The following is a 9934-nucleotide window of genomic DNA, read 5'->3' on the forward strand; positions in this document are numbered from 1 at the left end:
AATTCACAATAATACCACACAAGAACAAGATATAACACTTCTACCAAAGGTGGATTCAACCTACCAAAAACAATCAATTCAATAAAGAGAGTTCAAGCTTTCTTACCATAATTCAAAGCCATAGCCAAAATCACCAAAATCCAAGCAATCACCAATACTTCACCCATAAGGCTTACCACCCTTAATTCACCCATTATCAACAATTAATCATGAATAAACATTAAACAACACAAGAGATATCAATACAATTCACTTTACACATAATTTCATCAACTTTGAATTTATAGAAATAGACCCACTTCATAAACACGTTTTAGGGTTTTGTAGAATACAAGGATTCATGGAGTTTTTCATCTTAAAACATCAAATAAACATCAATAATATCATAACTTATCATTTGAAATCGTTTCATGCAAGAACCCTTGAGTTTGAGTAGAAATTAGGCTTTTTCACAAACTTTGGAAAAGTTGAAAACCATTTGAAATTGGCTCTAGGGTGATAGCTTGCCCTAGATAAAGATCTCCCATACCTTTACTAAGATTCCCCAAGAAATTTGATGAAGAAAACGTCTTGCATCCACAACCCTAGCTCCCACTTCTTCTTCTTCTTCTTCTTTGAGTTAGAGAGAGATATAGAGAGAGAAAGAACTTGGGATTTGATTTGGGAAAATAATGAGTTAAAGGAATGTTTTAAGACCCAAAACCATTTAAAATCAACCCCACATAATAAACAATTAAAACGAAATTACATAAAAAAACCCTCATAGAACCTCATTATAAAGTCAACACAAAGTCATAGGCTCTTGCTTAACCTATCATTTTTCCGAGTCGTTACAGTCGCAAAATAATTTTTGAGGCTTTTTCCCATCCTGAGGAACAGGTCCGTGTGTGTACCTGGTACTTAGATTCGTCCGACTTTTTGCATCTTCATTTTCCAGTCCCAATTTGCCTAAATTTGATTTTTTTTCTCAGTATCTCTTTAGATTCAGGTATCCAAAACATATACACAAGAATCTAACTCAAAGTAACTCTGATACTCGACATTAAACTCTCAAGAACTCCTCAATCTCAACCCAAATTCAAGAACAAAAGTAATTCAAGAACACCCATCAAGAACATTCAAACTTCCAATCTTTTTAAGACGAATTCACGTTGAAATAACATGTTTGGCACGTGGGTGAGTAAACCCAACATTATGAGAGTCTCACATACCTTGTAGGATCAAATCCTTGATGAAATCCGTAATTAATTCGTTACGAAGACGACGATATCTTGATTTTCCTCTTTTCTTCTCTCTTGAATTCTTCTCTCTAAAGCCCTAGCGTGAATTTTTAATTGTGCAAACTGAACCAATTCAGTTTTGACCTTAATTAATTTACTAAAAATGAATTCAATCAAGTGGGTATGGAAAAGACCAAAATACCCCTTATATATCCGGTTTTGGTTTTCCTTAGCTAGACAACCCAACTTTGAATGGCCATATCTCCCTCATACGATCTCGGAATCGCGCAAACTCAGCGGCGTTGGAAATATAATTTAAAGATATTTCCTACGGTATCTTGTACCACACCTAACTCANCCATCATGGCTTGAGCCAATATGTCACACCCCGAGCCTTCACTCTGGGCAGGACTGACACTCGAGAACCATTGTTGGCCCCAAGCGAACCCTTGACCTGGCTCACTACTCAGCGGAAGACTTTACTCAACAAGATACACTCACGAAAATACTTAGAATGTTGTAAATGAAACATTCACTAGGCAATAAGGCAAACTCAAGTCTCAACATAACCAAATGAAAATGTAAAGACAAATAAACTAACTAGCTGTCTATGAAGCCTCTAACAACTAAGATGGACGTCGGGACAAGACCCACGACATCCTAATGAAATAACTATAAAACAGTAAAAATGGGTCCTTCGAAAGCAAAGAGGCTCACCAACTGACTCTGAGTGCTCAACTGGATCAACGATGCGTTGGATGCTGATCCTGGTTACCTGTATCTGTATCATAAAACGGTGCAGGCCAAATGACATCAGTACATTGAATGTACGAGCATGCGAGGGGAAACTAAACATGACATAAGCTTGATAGGAATCTGAAAAGAATACTTACCTTAGCTTTACTCAACTCCTGAATACTCAAATCAAATGCAAAGTAAAACAACAATAAAAGTGCAGTTTATACAAAGCATTTCAAACAATATGTGACAACTAAATGTGTTAAAGAAATACAATAACAATCACTATGAGCTAATGTGATGATACAATGTCTCGCCCACGCTGCCAGAACTGTCATATAACTTGTCGTGACATAGAATGCCTTAACTAAGTGGATCCACTAGTCTATGCTAAAAAACACTAAGGAATCATCTAAAAAGTATGACCCTTTATACCCATGATGGCTACGTGGTTTATGGAGACTTGAGTTATTGTGAACTCAACCCCATATAGGTGCTCAATACTACTCCAAAAATATACTCAGCTCATATGTTTAAAAACAAAACTCTTTCTGTTGTTTGAGATAATTACTCGAAAACTAGCTCAAAGGCTCTCTTGGAAATCAGTGTTTCCTCTCTTATATGAATGTGAAAACATTTACTCTTTTGGGAATACATAGTCCCGATATACTCTTTTGAAGAAAAGAACTTTGATATTTTCTCTTTACTCAACTCAAAACTCAAGTCTTAAAACAAAGTTAAAACGTTTGCAAAAGACTTTTGAAATGACTCTAAGAACTTTCTAGACTTGGCTCTTAACTTTCCTTGAATTTGAATTTATAGATTCAAGTATTTTTATTTGTGATAGGAAAGGTCTCATGATGTTTAAGAGTGTTTTTAGATAGTTAAACATCAGAAACGATTAAGAAATCACGGTCTGGAAGCAAGTTCGCGACGCGAAGATGCATTTAAATATTTGGTCGCAAAATAAATTTTGAGGCTTTTTCCCATCCTAAGGAACAGGTCCGTGTGTGTACCTCGTACTCAGATTAGTCTGACTTTTTCCATCTTCATTTTCCAGCCCCAATTTGCATAAATTTGATTTTTTTTCTCAATATCTCTTTAGATTCAGGTATCCAAAACATATACACAAGAATCTAACTCAAAGTAACTCGAATACTCGACATTAAACTCTCGAGAACTCCTCAATCTCAACCCAAATTCAAGAGCAAAAGTAATTCAAGAACACCCATCAAGAACATTCAAACTTCCAATCTTTTAAAGACGAATTCACGTTGAAATAACATGTTTGGCACGTGGGTGAGTGAACCCAACGTTATGAGAGTCTCACATACCTCGTAGGATCAAATCCTTGACGAAATCCGCAATTAATTTGTTACGAAGACGACGATATCTTGATTTTCCTCTTTTCTTCTCTCTTGAGTTCTTCTCTCTAAGGCCCTAGAGTGGATTTTTAATTGTGCAAACTGAACCAATTTAGTTTTGACCCTAATTAATTCACTAAAAATGAATTCAATCAAGTGGGTATGGAAAAGACCAAAATACCCCTTATATATCCGGTTTTGGTTTTCCTTAGCTAGACAACCCAACTTTGAATGGCCATATCTCCCTCATACGATCTCGGAATCGCGCAAACTCAGCGGCGTTGGAAATATAATTTAAAGATATTTCCTACGGTATCTTGTACCACACCTAACTCATCTTGAGCTAGGAGTTATGGTCGTTTGAAGCTGACCAAAAACTCATACTTAACATAACAAATTTTCCAAAATTTCATTCTTTCAAAAAATGACTCTTTCTAATTCTAGCTCTTTCACTTAGCGAGATGTTACAATATCTCCCTCTTGGGAACTTTCATCCTTGAATGAGATTACCCCTAGTAAGCTAAGAGCGTAACATCAAATATTCAATTTAATCACCCAACAATCAAATCTAACATATTAAGCATATAAATTAAAGAGTACTAAGAAGAGAATTAATACCTTGATATGGAATTTCTCCAGGCTCAAAGAGATGTGTGTATCTCTTATTCATATCCTCCTCAGTCTTCTAAGTAGCTTCCCCAATAAAATGATTTCTCCAAAGAACTTTAACTGATGCTACTTCCTTGGTCCTCAACTTGCGCACATGACGGTCTAGAATCTGAACATGGATCTCCTCATAAGACAAGCTATCCTTGATACCAATATCTTCAGTTGGTATGATAAGTGAAACATCTCCCATGCACTTCTTCAACATGGAAATATGAAATACCAGATGGACCGCTGCTAACTCTTGTGGTAGTTCCAACTCATAAGCTACATTACCAATCCTTTTGGATATCTGTAAGGGTCAATATACCGGGGACTAAGCTTCCCCTTCTTACCAAATCTCATAACACCCTTCATTGGTGAAACTTTAAAGTATACCCAATCATCTACTTCAAACTCTAACTCTCTTCTCCTAATATCAATGTAGGATTTTTGACGACTCTGCGCTATTTTCAACCTCTCTTGAATAACTTTCACTTTCTCCATAGCTTGATGAACTAAGTTTGGTCCTATCAACTTAGCTTCACCAACTTCAAACCATCCAATAGAAGATCCGCATCTTTTCCCATAAAGAGCTTCATAAGAAGCCATTTGGATGCTAGAGTGGTAACTATTATTGTAAGCAAACTCTATGAGAGGTAGGTGATCATCCCAATTACCTTTGAAGTCAATCACACAGGCCCTCAACATATCTTCTAGAGTCTGAATAGTGCGCTTTGCTTGACCATATGTCTGAGAATGAAAAGTAGTACTTAAGTTCACCTCTGAACCCAAGCCTTTCTGAAAAGAATTCCAGAACTGTGCAGTAAATTGTGCACCTCTATCTGATATAATTGAAACAGGGACCCCATGAAGTCTTACTACCTCTTGAATGTATAAGTTGGCATAATCCTCTGCTGAATAGGTAGTCTTTACAGGCAAAAAATGGGTTGATTTGGTCATTTGATCCACAATCACCCAAATAGAATCATGTTGCCTGCGAGATCGTGGCAAACCATTAATAAAGTCCATATTAATCATCTCCCACTTCCATTCTAGAAGTTCTATATTCTGAGCCATACCATCGAGCCTTTGATGCTCCACTTTAACTTGTTGGCAATTCAGATACTTAGCAACAAATTCTGCATTTCCCTTCTTCATACTACTCCACCAATAAACCTCTCTCAAATTGCGATACATCTTTGTCGAACCTAGATGGATAGAATATTTGGAGCTATGAGCTTCCTCCATGATCCTTTCTTGAAGTTCATCCACCTTGGTACATAAAACCTACCTTGATACATCAATACAACATCTCCCCCTTGTTCAAAAGCCATTTCTTTTTGCTTATGAACATTTGCCTTCAACTTAAGCAAAATAGGATCTTGGTCTTGCTTCTCTTTTACTTCTGACACTAATGATGATTCAACCCCATTCATCACCACTATTCCTCCTTCTATGGAATCCTTTAGTCGAACTCCTAATCGTTGAAGTCTGTGTATATCTTTTGTTAACTCTTTCTTATCTTCCTCAAAATGGGCGGTACTACCCATAAACAATCTACTCAAAGCATCAACAACAACATTAGCCATACCTGGGTGATAAAGAATATTCATGTCATAATCCTTGAGTAGCTCTAACCACCTTCACTGTCTAAGATTAAGCTCTTTCTGACTAAACACATACTGAAGACTCTTGTGATCAGTGAATACATCAACATGAACACCATATAAATAAAGAAGCCATATTTTCAAAGCAAGTACTACGACACCCAACTCTAGATCATGGGTTGGGTAATTCTTCTCATGAACCTTAAGTTGTTAGGAGGCATAAGCTATTACTTTGCCATTCTGCATTAACACACAACCCAAACCAACTCTAAATGCATCACAATATAAAACAAAGTCTTGCATATCTTCTGGTAAGGTAAATACTTGTAATATCTCTCTATTCGAAAGAACTAGAAAGAGTTAGAATTATAAATAGTCATTTTTGGAAATAATGAAAAATCTGGAAATTTGTTAAGTTATGTTAAGTTTGGGTTTTTGGTCAACTTTAAACGACCATAACTCCTTGATCAGGATGAGTTAGGTGTGCTTCCAAATACCGTAGGAAATATCTTAGAATTATCTTTCCAAAGCCACTGAGTTTGCGCGTATGACTGAGATATGCCCATTTGAAGTTGAGCTGTTCAAATAAGGAAAGTCTAAGCTGGATTTTGGAAGGGTATTTTAGTCTTTTCCTTACCCATTTATTTTAATTCATTTTTAGTAGTTTATTTAGGGTCTAATAAGAATTAGACCAGTTTAGAAAAGTTGAAGTTCACGTTAGGGATTGGAGAAAAGAGAAAGGAGAAGAAAGGAGAAGAAAAGTCAAGATTCGTCAAGTACTTCAAGAATCTCTTGTGGATTTCGTCAAGGGGTGATCCCTCTGAGGTATGTGAGATCACATAGCATTGGGTTAGTTCAACCACACATCAATCATGATTCAATTCAGCGAAGTATATTGATTTGAAAGTTAATCCTATGAGTTCTTGATAAAATTTCGTTTGAATTCTTGTGGGTTGAGTGTTGTTGAAATTTATTGAGTTTGATTCATGATTTTAGGTGTGTTTTAGATTAGAATCTAGTATATATTGATGGTATAGTTGATTCTAAGTATTTAGGGAAAGAACCAAGTCGAAATAAGGGGTTTAGAGTTGAAAAACGAAGGAGAAAAGTCATAGTGCACCTGGGCAGGGGCTTGGGGCGTTGCCCCTCTCAGAGCCCCAAGAAGAGGCCTCTGAAGTTTGGGCTCTGGGGCACCGCGCAAGCCAGAAGTCCCCACCCTAGCCTCTGAAATTCATAGGTTGGCGCCCCGCGCCTCTCAGAGCGCCCAGGACACCAGTTCTTCCCATTCTTCTCCCATCTTTCTGTACTAGTTCCTTAGCAACGTTCCTATATTTTTTAGTTGATTCCAACACTCTAAGGTACGTCTAAACATCATGAAATCATCCATAAAAATGAGATCATGAACCTTGAATCCATAATTCAATTCAAGGAAAGTTAAGAGTCAAGTCTAGAAATTATGAATCAAGTCAAGAGAAGTTCATTAGGTTTTTCAAAAGTCTTTCATAAACGTTTTACTTTTGTTTTTAAGACTTAAGCTTTGAGTTGACTAAAGAGTAAGAGTAAGATTTCATTTCTTCAAATATTATATGGGAACTAATTATTCTCAAAAGTTAAAATGTTCACATTTGAATAAGAAGGGAAACACCGATTTCTAAGAGAGCTTTTAAGTTAAGTTTTGAGTAATTATCTCAAACCAAAGAAAGAGTTTTGTTTTTTTAAAAAAACATATGAGCTAAGTATATTTTGGGAGTAGTATTGAGGACCGATATAAGGATGTGAGTTCATAATAACTCAAGTCTCCATAAACCATGTAGCCATCATGAGTAGAGAATTATCATACTTTTTAGATGATTACTTAAGTGAATTTTTTAGCATAGACTAGTGTATCCACTTAGTTAAGGTGTTTTATATAATGGCAAAGTATAGGAAAATTCTAGCAGCATGGGCAAGACGTTGTATCATCACTTAGGCTCATAGTGATAGTTGTCGATTAGAGAAACTCTCACAATATTATATTACTTTACATGTAAACTAAGTTATTATTCAATTTCTTTAACAAATTGAGTTATCATCTACTGTTTTAAATGCTTTGTATAAACTGTACCTTTATTATTGTTTTTACTTTGCATTTGAGTTGAGTATTCATGAGTTGAGTAAAGCCAAGGTAGATGTTCCTTTCAGATTCCTTTCAAGCTTATGTTATGTTTAGTTTTCCCTTTACATACTCGTACATTCAATGTACTGATATCATTTGGCCTACATTGTTTTATGATGTAGAAATAGGAAATCAGGATCAACATCCAGAGACCCGCTGATCCAGTTGAGCACTCAGAGTTAGTTTGTGAGCCTTCTTGCATTTTGGAGGACTCTTTTTTGCTTTGCTTTTAGTATTTCAGTTGTTAGGATGATCGGGGGTCTTGTCCTCACATCCTTCTTTGTTTAAGAGGTTTTATATGCGAGTGGTTATAGTTATTTAGTCTTTCCATTTTCAGTTGTATACGTTTAAGACTGAAGTTTCCATTTTCGATAAGTCTAATATTCTTTAAGACATTACATGAGTTATCCTATTGAGACTATTTCTTGTGTTTAAGTTTTTCGCTGAGTAAGTAAGCCAGGCCAAGGGTTCGCTTGGGGCCAACAATGATTCTCGAGTGACAGTCCCACCCAAGGTGTAGGCTCAGGGTGTGACAAACTTGGTATCAGAGCGCAAAGTTCAAGAGTCCTAGAAAGTCTATAAAGCCGTGTCTGTTGAGTCCTAGTTATCGGTGTGAAGCGCGCCACATCTATAATTAGGAGGTTGCAAGACTTAGGAAATACTCATTTCATGTGATAAAGTTCATCTCTATAAAGTCTCTTTCTAATTCGTGCTTGCGCGTGTTTTTCAGTTAACCATACCTCTACGAAGGGCTGTCCGAGGTCGTCCGCTAGGAGGAACGTTGAGGAGCAAGGTGTACCTAATGCACCTGAAGTGCAACCCCAAGGGGAAGTCACCAATGTAGAGTTCTGGGAAGTGATCAGGATGTTAAGCTAAGTTGTGACCAACCAAGCTGGGCAACAAAGGGGGTATCGACAAGTAGTAGCCGATACTTCAAGGATTGGAGAGTTCTTGAGGATGAATCCCCTAAGTTTCACTGGTTCAAACACCACTGAGAATCCGTAGAATTTTGTTGAGGAATAACAAAAGGTATTTGAGGTCATGCATGTTACCGATGTTGAGTGAGTTGAGCTAGCTGCATATCAACTGAAGAATGTTGCTAGGACTTGGTTTGACCAGTGGAAGAAGGCTAGAGCTGAGGGAGCACCACCTGCGAGTTGGGCTTGTTTTGAGAAGGCTTTCTTGGGACGTTTCTTCCCCGAGAACTGAGAGAGGCCAAGGTACGAGAGTTTCTCACTCTTAAGCAAGATTCACTAAGTGTTCATGAGTATGGGTTGAAGTTCACCCAACTATCCCGTTATGCTTCGGAGATAGTTGCGGATATGAGGAGTAGATGAGTTTGTTTGTTGCTGGGCTGTTTCGTCTGTCGAGTAAGGATGGTAAGGCTGCAATGCTAATATGTGACATGGATATAGCATGGTTGATGGTTTATGTGCAGCAGGTTGGGGAGGAGAAGCTGAGGAATATGGAGGAATTCAGAAATACGAAGGCTAAGACGTTAGGGAATGAGTCCGGGCAACAAAGAAATAATGCGAACCGGTCTTCTTTCCAACAAAAGCAAAAGGGACCTGCTCTATCATCTGCTAGTGCACCTGCACCCAGAAACAAATGTGAGTACAATAGTCAGAATTCACAACACTTCAGGGATAAACTTGCCCAATCTCAGGGTAGTGTGGCGCAAGGAGGTAACTGGGCTCCTGCATATGCTAAGTGTGGTAGAGCCTACCCAGGTAAATGTTGCAATGGCTCCACAGGTTGTTTCAAGTATGGACAAGAGGTTCACTTCATGAAAGAGTGCCCTAAGAACCAGCAAGGTAATGAAAATCAGGGCAATAGAGCCCAATCTTCATCAGTTGCTCTACCTCCACCAGACAGGGCTACACCTAGAGGAGCTACTTCTGGTACTAGTGGAGGAGAAAACCGCCTTTATGCAATCACTAGTCGTCAAGAGCAAGAGAATTCTCCATATGTTGTCATTGGTATGATCAAAGTCCTTAATCTTGATGTTTATGCTTTGCTAGACCCAGGAGCAAGTTTATCTTTTGTGACTCCTTATGTTGCAAATAATTTTGATGTTCTTCCTGAGAAACTTTGTGAACCCTTTTCTGTTTCTACACCTGTTGGGGAGTCTATTCTAGCTGAGTGAGTATATCATGATTGTGTCGTTTCCATCAATCACAAGAATACCATAGTTGATTCAGT

The sequence above is a fragment of the Solanum stenotomum genome, chromosome 3, assembly GCF_019186545.1.
Source record: "Solanum stenotomum isolate F172 chromosome 3, ASM1918654v1, whole genome shotgun sequence".
Taxonomy (NCBI): domain Eukaryota; kingdom Viridiplantae; phylum Streptophyta; class Magnoliopsida; order Solanales; family Solanaceae; genus Solanum; species Solanum stenotomum.